Source organism: Lissotriton vulgaris, chromosome 3_1 (assembly GCF_964263255.1).
Source record: "Lissotriton vulgaris chromosome 3_1, aLisVul1.2, whole genome shotgun sequence".
Lineage (NCBI taxonomy): Eukaryota > Metazoa > Chordata > Amphibia > Caudata > Salamandridae > Lissotriton > Lissotriton vulgaris.
The window spans coordinates 1,685,129,090-1,685,146,004 of NC_141689.1; the positions used below are offsets into that span (position 1 = coordinate 1,685,129,090).

Sequence of the window (16,915 nt, forward strand, 5' to 3'; positions counted from 1 at the left end):
GTCAGCCAGCCCGCAGAGCCATCTGGTCACCATGCTTGCAGGGCCATCTGGTCACCCAGAAAACAGGGCGATCTGATCACCCTGCCTGAAAGGCCATCTGGACATGCAGCCAGGTGACAAGATGGCCCGGGACAAGGGTCCAGATGGCCTGGGAGGGTGCTGTACCCAGTCGCCCTTGCAGTCCAGGGAGGGTGGCCGGGCGCACCGAGGCAGCCGCTCTGGAGGCTCCTTCCCCCGGGTGGCTGCTGCTCACCTCCCTGCCCGACTTGCTCCAGAGCAGTGGGAAGGGGAGGCCATCTGGTCACCCTGCTGACTCGCGAGTGATGGTGGCCCCGTCCCTGCACCCCGGTGGGACAGGGATGGGAGATGGAGGCCCCCGTGCCGAAGGGCACATGGTGGAGGCAGCCTCCTGTGGACCCACATTACCCCTTCCGCATCCCTCCCACTGGCATGGCAGCAGAGGGACCCACCCCTGGGTGTGGTGGAGGGAGGCGTCCGTGGGCACCCACACACGGAGAGACAAAAGCTTGGCTCAGAGGATGACTTTCAATAGATCCCAGGGAGGTAGCTGCTCTGCTACTTACAAAACCCTGACCCAGAATCAAGTTGTCAACAAATGATTTAGCACCGTGTGCCCCACGAACATGTGATGCACTAAGGGCGATGGAGGCGGCCCACTTCCTTCCGCACTCCGGTCCCCAAGCGAGCGACTCTACGCACCGGCCCCCCGAGAGAGGCCGGCTATCCCAGGCCAACCGAGGCTCCACGGCACTGCTGTATTGTTACGGTTTAGGGGGGACTCAGACTTAGAGGCGTTCAGTCATAATCCCACAGATGGTAGCTTTGCCCCATTGGCTCCTCAGCCAAGCACATACACCAAATGTCTGAACCTGTGGTTCCTATCGTACTGAGCAGGATTACTATTGCAACAATACATCATCAGTAGGGTAAAACTAACCTGTCTCACAATGGTCTAAACCTAGCTCATGTTCCCTATTAATGGGTGAACAATCCAACGCTTGGTGAATTCTGCTTCACAATGATAGAAAGAGCCGACATCAAAGGATCAAAAAGTGACATCGCTATGAATGTTTGGCCGCCACAAGCCAGTTATCCCTGTGGTAACTTTTCTGACACCTCCTGCTTGAAATCCAAAAAGTCAGAAGGTTTGTGAGGCCCCGCTTTCACTGTCTGTATTCATACTGAAAATCAAGATCAAGCAAGCTTTTGCTCTTCTGCTCCGTAGGAGGTTTCTGTCCTTCCTGAGCTCGCCTTAGGACACCTGTGTTATCGTTTGACAGGTGGTACTGCCCCAGTCAAACTCCCCACCTGCCACTTCCCCCGGAGCCAGAAGCGAAAGCCCCATGGGGCTCTCCCCCCGCCTCACCGGTTAAGTGAACAAACGATAAGAGTAGTGGTATTTCACCGGCGGCCCAAGGGCCTCCCACTTATCCTATACCTCTCATGTCTCTTCACAGTGCCAGACTGGAGTCAAACTCAACGGGTTCCTCTTTCCCTGCTGAGTCTGCCAAGCCCATTCCCTGGGCTGTGGTTTCGCTATATAGTACGTAGGGACAGTGAGAATCTAGTTCATCCATTCATGCGCGTCACTAATTATATGACAAGGCATTTGGCTATCTGTACAACCTTGCAGTGGATCATTCTGGGTTATTATGCTGCCCTTCAGTGACAATTCGGTTTTGCTTCCAACAATTCAACATTCTTTCACTCCAGAGTACAGCCACACTGAATGCTGTCCTCACTGGAACTGGGATCACGTATAGGCCAGAGATAGTACACCCTGCAGTACTATTCCAACAATTCTAAGATTGTCTACGAAAAGTCCTGAGAAATTAAAATGTGATTAGCAGGACATCAATAATCAATGTGTGATAATTATGTGTATGCGATTATGTGAGACCTATTCATCATTCAAGACATTTCAATAAATATGATGTACACAACTGTATCTAAATTTTTATAAGCGCATATTTTTAAAAAAATACACATCTACAAATTGCACATCTAATTAGAAAAAAGCACATCTAAAAAAATTCACATCTATAAAATTCACATCTATACTAAATCTTGTGTCAATTATACATCTATATGTTAAAACATTATGCTTTATAAGGGTGACATGTGTGCTGCAAGAAAGTATACATCTCAGTATAAGCTTAATATTAAATTGTCCATGAATACTTGGTATATTTTAAGAGTGTCCATTAAAGTAGTCAGGCAAACATTTTTCTTGAATGTGAATGACATTTGCAGACCTAAATCAGAGAGAACAACATCATTACATTGAGGCCAAATACCACAACATCCAACGATAAAGCCATGAAATTTTACAGTGCTGCATTTTGTGAGATCTTTGATTTGCTGTGACAGATCCTGATAGTATTTCACTTTACTCTCAAATGCTAATTCAAGGGAATTCTGAGAATTTTCATAACGAATTGAAACATCAATCACTACAGCTGTACCATTTTTGGTAAACACTGCATCTGGTTTTCGTAGTTCTCCTTGATTATTTCCCTGAATGGGAGAACACCAGGGGACAAGGAGGGCAGTTGTATTTTTGATAACGGCCACAGCAGGAGTAGAATTGATTACGTAATATGTAGCCTCCAGCTGTGGCAGGGAGTTATTGATATGGCCATCAAGCCAAGAATAGAAAGTGACCACAATCCCCTTTGTGTGATCCATAGGTGGTGGAATGTTGGATCCGAAAACTTGCATTCAAGGAACGACCAGATCCCAGTTATGGCCAACGATGGACGTAGGCTAAAATGGCCAAGGGTATTGGCAAAGGATGATACGATGACCTACATTAACCTTGAGGTGGATAAGGCAATTTCCGCCATGGAGGCGGTAGATTCCACAACCCCCGGGGCTAGAGAAATCACAGATATACATAATAAGCTATTTTCCCTCCTTAAACCATGTTTTCTGACTAAGACCAGCAAAGGGAAAAAAAACCCGGATGTTGGTAGGTGGTTCAATTGCCAGTGTAGATCCGCACGATTGAAATTGGGTCAAGCCATTAGAAACAGGGACAGTGCTGCAACTAGAGCGGCTAGGAAATTGTATAAACTAGCCATCTCCCAGGCCAAGAGGAAATGGGATGAAGACCTCTGGGCAGAGTTAAAGGAGGCTTCTAGCAGCAAGGATTCTAGGCTCTTCTGGAAAATCATTAAGTGGGGTAGAGGAGGTATCCCCGCAAGGCCTGACAACAACGTAGCCGAAGAAGCCTGGGTTGAGTACTTCAGACCACAATATGCCGAAGTAAAGCACCCCGGGATGGGGGAGGGCATACTGCCAGTCTTTGCTATTGACAATTTGTTCTTCCTTAAAGAAGTAGAGAATGCAATTAGCTCTGTACAATGCGGGAGAGCACCAGGGTTAGACGGGATACCCCCGGATATCTTCAAGCATGACATGAAGAGATGGGTGAGGTATATTTTTCTGCTGGGAAATGCTCTAGCCAAGGGGGGGGGGGTCCCCGAGTTATGGCAAGGAGCAATCATTACTCCCATTTACAAAAAGGGATATCGTTCTCTCCCCGCCAACTACAGGCCCATAAGTCTGATAGCAACCGTACAAAAAGTAATGGGGAAAATGGTTACAAATCAGCTTATGGATTGGGTGGATGACAACAACGCTCTTTCCCCATACCAGGCAGGATTTAGGCGAGCAACCAGCACAATTGACCAGGTCTTCCGTTTTACTATACTGCGGTGGAAGACGGTTCTGCTTGGGAGGGGCTGCCTGTATGTCGCATTTGTCGACTGCGGGCGGCATTTGATTTGGTCCCCAGGTTTAAGTTATGGCTGGTCCTGCAAAAACTGGGCATTCCCGCTGAACTGCTCACCCTAATCATGCGTCTGCATGAATCTAATTTCGCAAGAGTTCAGTGGGGTGGGAATGGTGAGTCAACATCGGACTTCCCGGTGGAAAGGGGGGTCCGCCAAGGCTGTGCCATGGCACCATTACTCTTTTCATTATTCATTAATGGGATTGTCGAGCGAATGTTGGAAGCGAGTGTAGATGCTCCATCGTTAGCGGACGCCAGGGTCCTGATCCTGATGTTCGCTGACGATACCCTGATTATGTCAAAAACCCCTGCAGGGCTACAACGCGCATTAAATATATTTGATGTCTTTTGCAAAGAGCACGGTTTAGAAGTAAATGTGGGGAAGACGAAACTAATGGCCTTCTCCCCACGCCGTAAAATTTATCCTAAGATAACCCTGAACAATAGCAAGTTAGAGACTGTCAAGGAGTTTACATATTTAGGGGTCCAAATAGCAGAGGGCTCAGGTTTGTCCCATCACCTGGAAAAAACGGCCTTAAAACACCAACAACTATCAGGTGCATTGCGGGGGGAACACAGAAAATCCAAGACCAAACCGATTAAACCTGCCCTTATAGTTTATGATGCAAAGGTCTTAGGCGCGACCTTATACGGTGCAGAGTTATGGGCTTGTGACAACCTCTCGACCTTACAGACATCTGAAAACAGGTTCTTTAGAGGGATTACAGGCCTCCCACAGAGCACCCCCCTAATACCATTGTTCCTGGAGTTGGGTAGATGGCCAATTAGCGATAGAGCGCGACTGCGCCCTGTTCTCTATTAGAGACGTCTTTGGACAACTCCAGAGATTAGGCAATATGCTGATGGTTTCCTTTTGATAATCAAGGAAGATAATTTCCACAAGATAAAGTGGCTAAAAAATTTAAGGGCTATGTTAATTAACCTTGGGTTTTCTAATCTTTGGACCAATCCACTGGGGGAAGTCTTCCCAAGCAAGGAAGCCCTCAAATCACAATATTGGGATTGGGTTGGCAACAATCTGCTGAGAGGTGCCAGATCTGACTCTATGGCGGGTCGCTTCTTGGAGGCAAAAATCTATCCTATCTTAGAAAATTACTGGGACACTATTACGGTCCCACTGGATAGGAAGCTAGTCTTCCAGCTAAGATCTGGATCTATTCCCCTAAAAAAACTAACTGCAGGTTGGCAGAGGCCGACCAATATGTCATGCCCAGTATGTGAAGCAGCTGTGGAAAGCCTAGGCCACTTTCTATTTGTCTGTAAAGCCTATTCATCACCTAGGAGGGTATGGCTTACCCCTGTATGTAAAAACCTTGGGACACGAGATAGTGCAGTGGCATTGAGTATTTTGTGTACATCAACCCAGGAGTCGATAGTTCTTGGGGTAGCCAAATACTTGGGGTGGGCCTGGGCAATTAGGCGGCGATCTATGGAGGGGCTTAGTTAATCTGGTTTTTAATTGTTTTATAAAATCCAAATACAATTTGTTATACATGTAAACATTTTTATGACGGCATTGTATGAGCTTGCACAAAATGCTTATATGAATTTGTATTTGTTAAATGATATGTTTTTATTCTGTCATGTCCAATTTTATGCTGTGCTTTTATGAGAAATTATCTCGAATGAAGCTTGTACAACCGCTAATTCAAGGGAATTCTGAGAATTTTCATAACGAATTGAAACATCAATCACTACAGCTGTACCATTTTTGGTAAACACTGCATCTGATTTTCGTAGTTCTCCTTGATTATTACTAACATGAGGTTCCCTATATGCCATCCAGCCACACCTTTTTGTTCTATCAATGAGCAATTCCAGAATTTTGTTGTGTCTTTTTATCCTAATGTCCTTAGTTTTATGACATGCGCTTGAAATATGAGAAATTGTTTCACAAACATCATTACAATACCTACATGTATCAAATGCATGATTTCTTCCCCTAGTGATGGTTTCTCTGGTATATAAGACATTTTCTCTTAACATCAGCGCATCTATGTACTGGTTTTCTCTCATTTTGTTATGCTTGCTGTTCCAGAAGCTTGAGGTTGGATTACTTGCGAAGTATGTTATACCATCACCTTGGACAGGGAGATTTGTCCATTTCTCAAACTCTTCTTTTCTCCAATCATATGTTGCTAACAAATTCAAAACATAGCTCAGAAACCTACTGTTTAAAATGTTGAGTTTGTGTGTTTTTCACAGATGTTATCAATTTTTTCATTCATATCTTCTCCTGCATACATGAATGAACGAGCTATGTAAAGGTCTGGAGCTGCCCTGAGATACAATAAACTATTGACTTTATTGAGACCAATTTGTGTACATAGTTTTGGTATACCGAGGCCCCCAAATAATCTTTTTGAATATAGGAGACCATCACATGTGTATGCAGGAAGGTGTAGAATGTGTTTGACATACTTTTTTACTGTTTGATCCAGAATATTTAAAGTTTTTGTTTCTGTTCCTGTCATTTACAATTTGAATGATAGTTTAGGTACCAAGTACTGACACAACATTTCTATTTTCTGCGTGGGCTTAAGTGGTAGATTATCAAGTTTTTGAGACCAATTGACAAGAACCTCATTAATTTTGTTGTTGCTTGTATGACCAGTGTGTGGATTAAAGTTCAATCGGAGGTATCTCTCACTTTCTAGTGGATAAATATTTTTAATATTTTCTTTTTCAAATTGCCATGGTTTACAGTTGTTAATCAGGATTTTCTCTTTATGGTGACTGATAAAAAGTCCATGTGTCTTTTTCACATTAAGTTTTAATCCTGTAGTTTTACTGAACTTTTCAATGATTTTCAGATTTGTACTCATTCGTTCCCAGGTACTGCTGAATACTGCGATGTCATCGGCAAAGGCGAGAGCGGTGATTTGCTCAATAAGACCATCTGATCCAAAAGTGAAGCCCTTGCCGTTTTTCTAAATATCACAGACCAGAGGATCCATGGCAAAGTTAAATAGTAGTGGGGAAAAGGAATCACCTTGTTTGACCACTGATTTCATTGTTATTTCAGGAGTTGCTTCGTTGTTGTTTCCCTTGAAAGATGTTGTTGAGTCAGTGTACAAGTCCTTTATTATGTCTCTGATGTATGATGGAACCCTTTGCCTTGGGAGACTCCGTATAATGTGACCATGGCTGAGAGAATTGAAGGCTTTCGATATATCTATGAACACAACTGCTAATGAGTGACTGTTTTTCCGTGCTCCTTTTATGATATTTTGCAGGAGAGTCAGATTCTTGAGACAACCTCTCACCTTCATGAAGACTTTTTGTCTGGTATTCAATTCAACAAAAAATGAGAGTCTTTTAGTTAGTATTTTTGTGAATAACTTCATGAATGCACTACCGATGGTAATTGGACGCCAGTTACTGATTTTTTTAAGTTCACTAATTGGTACATTCTTGGGTATCAAAATTGATCGGTTCTTTTTGATAATTTCTGGTACTCTTCTCATCAACAACCAAGACAATAGAATTCTGGGCAGCAGTGGTTGCCTGCTGTGCACTTTATACAAGTCATTCTGACCAATCTTATCAGGCCACACTGCTTTCTTTAAATTGGAGTTCTCGAACGCATGAGTTATTTCGAGCAGTGTTATTTCTTTACATAGATTTCTAATTTTGTAATCCTCTGGTATCTGATAAATCGGCATGAAATTAGGATTTTTCTTGTTTTCTTTCTCAATTATGTTTTTGTAGTATTGAAAGATGTTATCAGAACTGATTTGGCAAGTGGCATCTTCTGCCCCATTAGTGTAATCCTGGCAATTTTCTTTTTTGTCTTTTTTAAACATTGCCTGGTATTCTTTATAGCTGCCCTTTGCTTTGGCATAATTTTTCTTGCGCGTCCAATTAATCCTTCCATTTTTTTTGTTTTGTTTTGTTATCTTGTTCCCTACTGAGGCAATCTGGTGCTCATCTTGAGCAGAGTTTATAGGTTCATTATTGAGTTCACTTGCTGGTTCATTTGTTGGTACACTTGCTGGTGTAGGACTTATATTTTCTGCAATATAAGTCACTACCTCATCCATCAGATCCATAGCAGCATCGTGTTGCTCTACGCTTTGGGTGTACTTCTCGATTTCTGTGATTTTGTCTTCCAGTTCATCAAAGTTCTGGATTTTTTGCGCACGTTTGAGATTGATAAAGTCTCCGCGCTTTTCTGTTGTTACTTCCATTGTATCCTCTGGTTCATCGCAAGAGTCATTTTCAGAAACGTTTGATGCTTGCAGTACATCTTTTGCAGATTTTTTTGCTTTTATCTATTCTATCTCTTCTTTTTTCTGCAATTTGTTTTCTGTTTTTACTGTCAAAATGTGGAACCATCAGCGCATTAATATTCCTCTTATTTTCATATATTTTTTCCAATTCTGCTAGTAGCAGTATTTCTTCCTGTGACCATAATTTGGTCGGTTTGCTGCTTGCTAGAGCTGCTAGTCTAGCCTCATTTGGCGCTCTTGGATGGGCATGCCGAGCATGTCGAGAAACACCAATTTTTGTTCCAAATCTGAGGTCACAGAAGCTGCACAGGAATGCCAGCTCTCCTTTTTAAGGTCTTCCTTTACATTTGGCATAATGGCATGCAATATTGTGGTATTCGACTTCTTTCTCACATTTTGAGCAGTACGTTTTAAGATAGAAGCCTTTGTGTTTATTGGAGACATGTTTTCTCAGTTCTTTAAAAGTTCCCAATATATCTCCACACAAGTCACATTTATATTTTTCATTTGGGTACTTCCAATAAGTGACTTTTTTGTGTAGTCACTTTTCTTTGTTATTACATCTTTGCTGACCTTGTATACATTGGGAAGATTTTCAAAGTTTGCTGTACCAATGTCATTCTTGGCTGAGGTGGCCACAAACTCGATGGATTTGCTGAGGTCTACTGTTGTGTCTTCTTCTGCTACGGAGGGTGAACTAAGGCCTATATCATGATCTGAATCGTTATTGCGTGTTGCATTGTTTCAAGCGGGTGCTGGTTTGTCGAATTCAGTGAGGAGGTTAATAATTTCTTGGAAAGGCAGCACCTCCTTATGCCATCTTAACAGGGTTTTTATTCTCCAGGAACCACCCCATCTGGAATTGGGTTTGCTTGCTTCGCCATTTCTCACTATCGCGCTCGCTGCCATGATAGAACCTTGTTTGGCCTGTATCTATAAGCTTCTCTACGCAGACTCTAGCACTACAGAGGCAGTTATCCGCGGGACCACTGGGATGTAAAGGCCACTACAACCGAGAATAGGTTAAGAGAGTCATAGTTACTCCAACCGTTTACCCACGCTTCATTTAAGGGCCCAGCTCATGTCCAGAGTCGCCGCAGCCACGGAGGGAGGTGCCTAATCCAGCCGCGGCACGTTCCCAGCCCCGGTTTGCGCCCCAGCCCAACCAACCCAGTCCTTAGAGCCAATCCTTATCCCGAAGTTACGGAACTGACTTGCCGCCTTCCCTTACCTACATTGTTCCAACATGACAGAGTCTATTCACCTTGGAGACCTGCTGTGGAGATGGGTATGGCCCGGAGTGAGATTTTCACCATCTCCCCCCACATTTTCAAGGACCAGCGAGAGCTCACTGGACACCGCCCAAACCACGACGCTTTCTAGGGTTCTCTCGGGGAGAAACCATTCCAGGGCACCCTGCCCTTCACAAAGAAAAGAGAACTCTCCCCGGGGCTCCCGCCGGCATTTCCGGGATCGTTTGCATTACCGCACTGTAGGCCGCGAGGGTGCCCATCTCTGTCACTCCGGGTTCAGGGATCTGAACCCGACTGCCTTTCAATCGGGCAAGGGCAACAGAGGCTATCGCCTGACCTTCCGAACGGCGCTAGCTCATCTCTCAGGACCGTCTGACCCATGTTCAACTGCTGTTCACATGGAACCCTTCTCCACTTCGGCCTTCAAAGTTCTCGTTTGAATATTAGCTACTACCACCAAGATCTGCACCTGCGGCGGCTCTACCCGGGCCCTCACCCCGGGTGTCCGTGCTAACCACAGCGGCCCTCCTACTCATCGCGGCTTAGCCCCTGCGGCTCTAAGCGCCGGCGATGGCCGGGTATGGGCCCGATGCTCCAGCGCCAGCCAATTTCAGGGCTAGTTGATTAGGCAGGTGATTTGGTACACATTCCTTAGCGGATTCTGACTTCCATGGCCACCGTCCTGCTGTCTATATCAACCAACACCTTTTCTGGGGTCTGATGAGCGTCGACATCGGGCGCTTTAACCTGGTGTTCGGTTCATCCCGCAGGGTCATTTCTGCTTACCAAAAGTGGCCCACTAGGCTCTCGCATTCCACGCCCGGCTCCTCGCCAGCGAACTGGGCTTCTTAACCATTTAAAGTTTGAGAATAGGTTGAGAGCGTTTGGGCCCCATTCGCTTTACCAGATAAAACTGGGGGCTCCGAGCACCGGGGGAGGGCGCGGAGGAGGTCGAATCTCCCTCGGCCCTGCAGACCCGCTGAAGCTGCTGCCAGGAGGGCTGTAACACCCTCTGCCGGAGTGGAGGGCCACCTGCCACCCCAAAACCTTCCCAGCCGGCCCAGGGCCGGTAGCGGCGCAATGCCGCAAAGGAATTAACCCTTTCGGGAGCCGGGTAGGGCCTGGGCTCCGGACCAGTGGAAGGAATCTGGAACTCCCGGGCCACCAACCTTCCCACCGTGTTGAATCTTCCGGGGAGACTGCATGGACCCCAACTGTTTACCTAGACAGTTTCACGCCCTCTTGAACTCTCTCTTCAAAGTTCTTTTCAACTTTCCCTTAGGGTACTTGTTGGCTATCGGTCTTGCGCCCGTATTTAGCCTTAGATGGACTTTACCACCTGCTTTGGGCTGCATTCCCAAGCTACCCGACTCCGAGAAGGCTTGATCCCGGCGTGCCGGGGGCTGATACCGGCCTAACACTGTCCGTGGGTTGAGCCTCGATCAGAAGGACTTGGGTCCCCTGAGCGACGCCGGGGAGTCAGTATTCTGTACTTCATATTTCCCGCACCCGCCGCCAGGTAGGGATTCGCCACTGGGATCTTCCCTCTTCACTCGCCGTTACTGGGGGAATCCTGGTTAGATTCTTTTCCTCCTCTTAGTAATATGCGTAAATTCAGCAGGTCACCATGTCTGATCTGAGGTCATAGTCGGAAGAATGATGTGGGAGCGTCAAAGGGGGTTGCCAGGGAAGGCCAGGCCCCCTTGCCGGAGCATGGGGGCCTTGCATCCCAGCAGCGCTCGCCCTCTTTACCCGGATCGCATCTGGAAGGGTTTTGCCCTCCCTGGGAAGCCGGCCGCGGAGATGGCCGCCCGAGCAGCCGGTGGGGCACCACAGACAGCCAAGCGCCGCACACAGCCAGGTGACCGGGACGAGTCCTGGGGCAGACCGGACACCGGGCCCCTTTCTCAGGGGCCAGGCGCGCCGGTGGCATACCTCTGCGGCAGGACCCGGCAAGGGACCCTGCCACGGGTGATTGGTGGGTCAGACCTTGTGGGGGGATGAAGGGGAAGCGGAGCTAACCCTGTGATAGCCCCAGCCGCATCCCGGGGAAGCCCCGGGGCGATTGACGATCGAGTGACCCTCAGACAGGCATAGCCCCGGGAGGAACCCATGGCCGCAAGGTGCATTCCAAGTGTCGATGATCAATGTGTCCTGTTATTCACACTAATTCTCGCAGCCAGCTGCAATTTTCATTGACGTGGGAGCCAAGTGATCTACCACCAAGAGTCACAGGCAACTTTTTGAAAACGTTTGCCCACCTGCGGGTGCAGGAGAGGCGGGAGGAAAGCGTCCATCCACCGAGCGTGCGGCGAGACGGCCCGGGCACCCCGTTCAAGGTTTCCCCTCTGGGAGTCAGACTGCACCATTGGTAGAAAACAACATTGCCAGGCGCTCGGCTGGGAGTCCCGAACGGGCGAGGAATGGGGGCTCCCAGTACGAAGGGAGCAGCCAGCCCCCCAGCCACCGGTCCCTCCCAGGGACACCGGGAGGGACCGCATGAGTCTTCAAACCCCTCAGCCCGGCCCCATGGGACCGAGTCAAACCGGGTACCTGGCAATGAGGGATGGTCGTTCCACCTGCACATCAGCCGTCTGTCACCGGGCGTCCACGAGCCATGCCGGCGGGCTGGAAATTAGCCCACCACTATCCTCGCCCGAGTCGGAGGTGCTGGAAGGGAAGAGCCAGGTGGCTCCCTATCCCACACACCTCCCACCAAGAGGAGCCAAGGTCCCCTCACAGGCCCTTGGCCCCTTCTCTTCCAGGCCACCCTGCTGCACGAGAAGGGCCACTCCCTGGTAACCCAGAACCCGGTCGGGCCGGGACTCGGGCATGGGAGGGCCCAGCCGGCACCAGGGCCTTTAAAGGCAGGGGGAGTACCAGCCCGGGGATGCACTGCCATTTGGTTTCCCCCACCCGAGGGGATGTCGTGCCTGGTGAACTTGGGTCCCATCTCAGAGAGGGACAGGGAACAGGGGCCGCCCCCATCCCTGGTCCCTCACACATAAGTCAGGCACTCCCTGGGGAAGAGGCCCTCCGAAGTCCCGTACTGAGCCAAGCACCCCATGTGGCCACGGACCGCTCCACCGGCCGGGCCACGTCAGGGCAGGGTCAGGCACTGTACCTACAGTGTAAGCTTTCAGGAGTCGGCCGAGGGCTTCAGGCTGGTGCCATCGGTTGCCGTTAATGAAACCTTGTTACGATTTTTTCTTCCTTTAGATAGTCAAGTTTGATCGTCTTTTCGGCGCTCCATCAGGGCCGTTGCCGACCCCTGAGGGCCGATCTGAGGGACTCACTAAACCATCCAATTGGTAGTGGTGACATGGAGTGTGTACAAAGGGAAGGGACTTAATCAATGCGAGCTTATGACCTGCACTTACTGGCAATTCCTCGATCATGGGAAATAATTGCAATCCCCAATCCCTATCACAAACAGGGTTCAGCGGGTTACCCACACCTGTTGGTGAAGGGTAGACCCACGCTGGTCCATTCAGTGTAGCATGCGTGCAGACCCAGACATCTAAGGGAATCACAGACCTGTTATTGCTCGATCTTGTGTAAATGAACACCACTTGTCCCTCTAAGAAGTTGGATGCCAACCGCTAGGGGTCATGTAACTAGTTTGCATGGAGGAGTCTCGTTCATTATTGGAATTAACCAGATAAATCGCTCCACCAACTAAGAACGGCCATGCACCACCACCCACTGAATCGAGAAAGAGCTATCAATCTGTCAATCCTTTGTCCGGGCCAGGTGAGGTTTCCCGTGTTGAGTCAAATTAAGCAGCAGGCTCCACTCCTGGTGGTGCCCTTCCATCAATTCCTTTAAGTTTCAGCTTTGCAACCATACTCCCCCCGGGAACCCAAAGACTTTGGTTTCTCAGAAGCTGCTCGGCGGGTCATTGGAATAAAGCCGCCGGATCGCTAGTCGGCATTGTTTATGGTCGAAACTACAGCGGAATCTGACTGTATTCAAACCTCCGACTTTTCTTCTTGATTAATGAAAACATTCTGGGCAAATGCTTTCGCTTTGGTTCGTCTTAGGCTGTTCCAAGAATTTCACCTTTAGCGGCACAATACGAATGCCCCCGGCCATCCCTCTATTCCATTATTCCTAGCTGAAGTATTCAGGCAACCGGCCAGCTTTGAACACTCTAATTTTTTCAAAGTAAATGCTTTGGACCCCCAGGACACTCAGTCAAGAGCATCAAGGGGCACCGAGAGGCAGGGGCTGGGAGAGGCAGTAGCTCGCCTCGCGGCGGACCGCCAGCTCGATCTGAAGATCCAACTACGAGCTTTTTAACTGCAGCAACATAAATATATGTTATTGGAGCTGGAATTACCGCGGCTGCTGGCACCAGACTTGCCTTCCAATGGATCCTCGTTAAAGTATTTAAAGTGCACTCATTCCAATTACAGGGTCTAGAAAGAGTCCTGTATTGTAATTTTTCGTCTCTACCTCCCCGAGTCGGGTGTGGGTAATTTGCGCGCCTGCTGCCTTCCTTGAATGTGGTAGCCATTTCTCAGGCTACCTCTCCGGAATTGAACCCTGATTCCCCGTTAACCGTGGACACCATGGTAGGCACAGAAAGTACCATCGAAAGTTAATAGGGCAGACATCCGAATGTATTGTCACCGTCACGGGACGTGCGATCAGCCCGAGGTTATCTAGAGTCACCAAAGTGGCCGGGCGAGCCCGGATTGGTCTTGGTCTGATAAATGCACGCATCTCGGGAGGTCAGCGCTCATCGGCATGTACTAGCTCTAGAATTACCACAATTATCCAAGTAACAGATGGAGTGATCAAAGGAACCATAACTGATTTAATGAGCCATTCGCAGTTTCACTGTACCGGCCGTGTGCACTTACACGTGCATGGCTTAATCTTTGAGACAAGCATATGCTACTGGCAGGATCAATCAGGTAGCCACACCTGATGACGCGGTGGGAGCTGCATGCCCATCTCCCCGACCGGCAACCTTCGTGCAACCATCCATCTTTAGGGAGCCTGCCAGGGGAAGGAGCCCGCCTGCCTAGGCAGGAGGGCTCACTGGAGGGATGTGGACCGGTGCGTTCGCATGGGCACCGGCGGGCCTAGCCGTCTCCCCCAGGAGGGAGCGGTGGGCAGAAGCACAGTCTGAGCGAGACGCAGGGGTGCCAGGGCCTGGCGGTGGCGGAACCCCTTGAAACAAGCCGCTGTGGAAACATGCTGTGCAGAGAGGGGTGACAGCGTGGCGTACAGGGCCACAGACCTGCCATCCAGGCAGCATCTGAGGGCCTGGCGCCACCCAACCCTTTCCGCTCGGGTCAGACCACTGGGGGCACGAGATGCTGGGGCCACTCGGCCTTCGCTCCGCTGGCTAGGGTGAATGACCTACCACCATGCAGAAGGCTCTTCCTCGAGTCGGACGGTCCATGGGGGGTGGAAGCTCTTTGCTTGAAACAACAGCCGAGGCTGGCCAGGCCGTCCATCCCTAAACGGACAGAGTGCTCAATCGATTAGAGTACAGCCGGGGCATCCCCTGGCAGGCCACCCTGCGCAGGGAGTATCCTGGCTTAGCATCCCTTGCCAGCCTGCTGCCGGGGCAAGCAGACTCGGAGAAAAAAGACCATCAGAAAGGGGCCACAGAGGCAGGTGCATACCCGGGCCCCTGGGGACCCTGCCGGGTGGCCCCTGGGTGCTGTCCTCCCCCGTTTCGGCATCGCCAGACCTCACGGAGGTCTGCCTGAGCAAACTCAGAGAAAAAGGACCATCGGGAAGGGGCTGAGAGGCAGGTGCATACCCAGGCCCCTGGGGACCCAGCGGACATGCCAGGGTGCCACCTTCCCCCGCTTCAACTTTGCCGGGCCTCACGGAGGTCTGCCTGAGCAAACTCGGAGAAAAATTACCATCGGGAAGGGGCTGAGAGGCAGGTGCATACCTGGGCCCCTGGGGGCCCTGGTGTGCAGGCCCAGGTGCCGCCTTCCCCATCTCAGCATCACCGGACCTCACGGAGGTCTGACTGAGAAACAAAACTCAGAGAAATAGGACCATCGGCAAGGGGTTGAGAGGCAGAAGTATACCCGGGCCCCTGGAGGCGGGCGGCCTAGGTGCTGCCTTCCCCTGATTCAGAATCACTGGCCCTCATGGAGGTCTGACTGACCCGCTCCCCAGTAATCCGGAGGAAAATTACCCCCCTTTCTTCTAATCTGTGCAGGTGACAGAGGGGACCCAAGGCGCGAAAGTATTCGACCTCCTGGAGCCCTCGCTGGGATCGGGGAGGCAAATGGCACCTCATTGGGACTTCCAGGGAAGCTCGGCCATCTGGTCGCCCTATGGGAAAGCATTGGGTAAGACCGGATGGCCGAAGGGATAGGTGCGACTAGATGGCCGAGGGGATAGGTGCGACCAGATGGCTGAGGGGATCCAGATGATCAGATGGTCGGGCACGAAAGGGATGCCATCTGGTCACCCTGTGTCCCAATGAAAGAGTGAGCGGGTGCCGGGTATGGGGGACAGGAGACCCAGGGCCCCAGTCATAAAGGATGAAAGGGGGACCAGAGAGACCCTCCTACCCGGAGCCTTCAGACACCTTGACAAGCAGGGGAGGCCTGCACGGGACCGGCAGACCCCTGTCCTGGGCCCTTGGTGGAGCAGCAACCCGGGGGACTGGGCCCAGGGCCAGAGCACCCGACACCGTGGCCCGGCCGTGCCCCTGGACCCAGCCGGAGCTCACACGCCCAGAGGTGCAGGGGATGCCTCCACGGGCCTGCCGGACACCATCCTGGGCACCCTGCCATGCGGCAGGACCAAGGACGGAGCCAGGGGTGTTGAGGCCACCCTCCCTGGGGCCCTCAGGGGCCCCAGATGGAGCTCCTGAACCTAGCCAAGCAAGGGGAGGCTCCCCGGGCACAACAGAACCCTATCCTGGGTCTTTGGCAGTGCTGCAGGACACGGCCCAGGGCTGGAGCACCATACCCGGGGCCTGGCCAGGCCCCTGGACCCAGCCGGAGCTCCCAGGCCCAGAGGCTCAGGGGAAGCCTCCCCGGGCCTGCTGTACACCATCCCGGGCACCTTGCCGTGTGGAAGGACCGAGGACGGAGCCCAGGGTGGGGAGGCTACCTCCCTAGGGCCCTCAGGGGCCCTGGATGGAGCTCCTGAACTCAGCCAAGCACAGGGAGGCTCCCCAAGCACAACGAAACCCCATCCTGGGCCTTTGGAAGTGCAGCAGGACTGGGGACAGAGCCCGGGGTGGGGAGGCCACCCTCCCTGGGGCCCTCAGGGGCCCGGGATGGATCTCCTGAACCCAGCCAAGCAAGGGGAGGCTTCTCAGGCACAATGGAACCCCATCCTAGGCCTTTGACAGTGAGGCAGGCAGGGGGACTGGGCCCAGGGCTGGAGCACCCGGCTGGAGCCCCTGGACCCAGCTAGGGCTCCCAGGCCCAAAGATGCAAGGGGAGCCTCGCTGGGCACCCTGCCACATGGCTAGATCGAGGATGGAGCCCGGGTGAGAAGGTCACCCTGGCCGGGGCCCCTCTGCCCAGCCCATCAGAGGGAGTCTGCCCAGGCCCGCCTGACCCCATCCAGGGCAGCCTGCCACGTGGCAGGCCCAG

General features: G+C 50.7%; 1 non-coding gene and 2 pseudogenes across 1 annotated transcript; all 3 read right to left on the minus strand.

Moving 5' to 3' along the window:
- Positions 1 to 519: 519 nt before the first annotated feature.
- LOC147728347 (28S ribosomal RNA) lies at positions 520 to 10,968 on the minus strand (annotated as a pseudogene).
- Positions 10,969 to 11,400: 432 nt separating this feature from the next.
- Positions 11,401 to 11,554, minus strand: LOC147728348 (5.8S ribosomal RNA). The gene has a single exon (XR_015309617.1). It is a non-coding gene; the product is annotated as a 5.8S ribosomal RNA (ribosomal RNA).
- Positions 11,555 to 12,507: 953 nt separating this feature from the next.
- On the minus strand, positions 12,508 to 14,248 carry LOC147728349 (18S ribosomal RNA; annotated as a pseudogene).
- Positions 14,249 to 16,915: the final 2,667 nt, after the last annotated feature.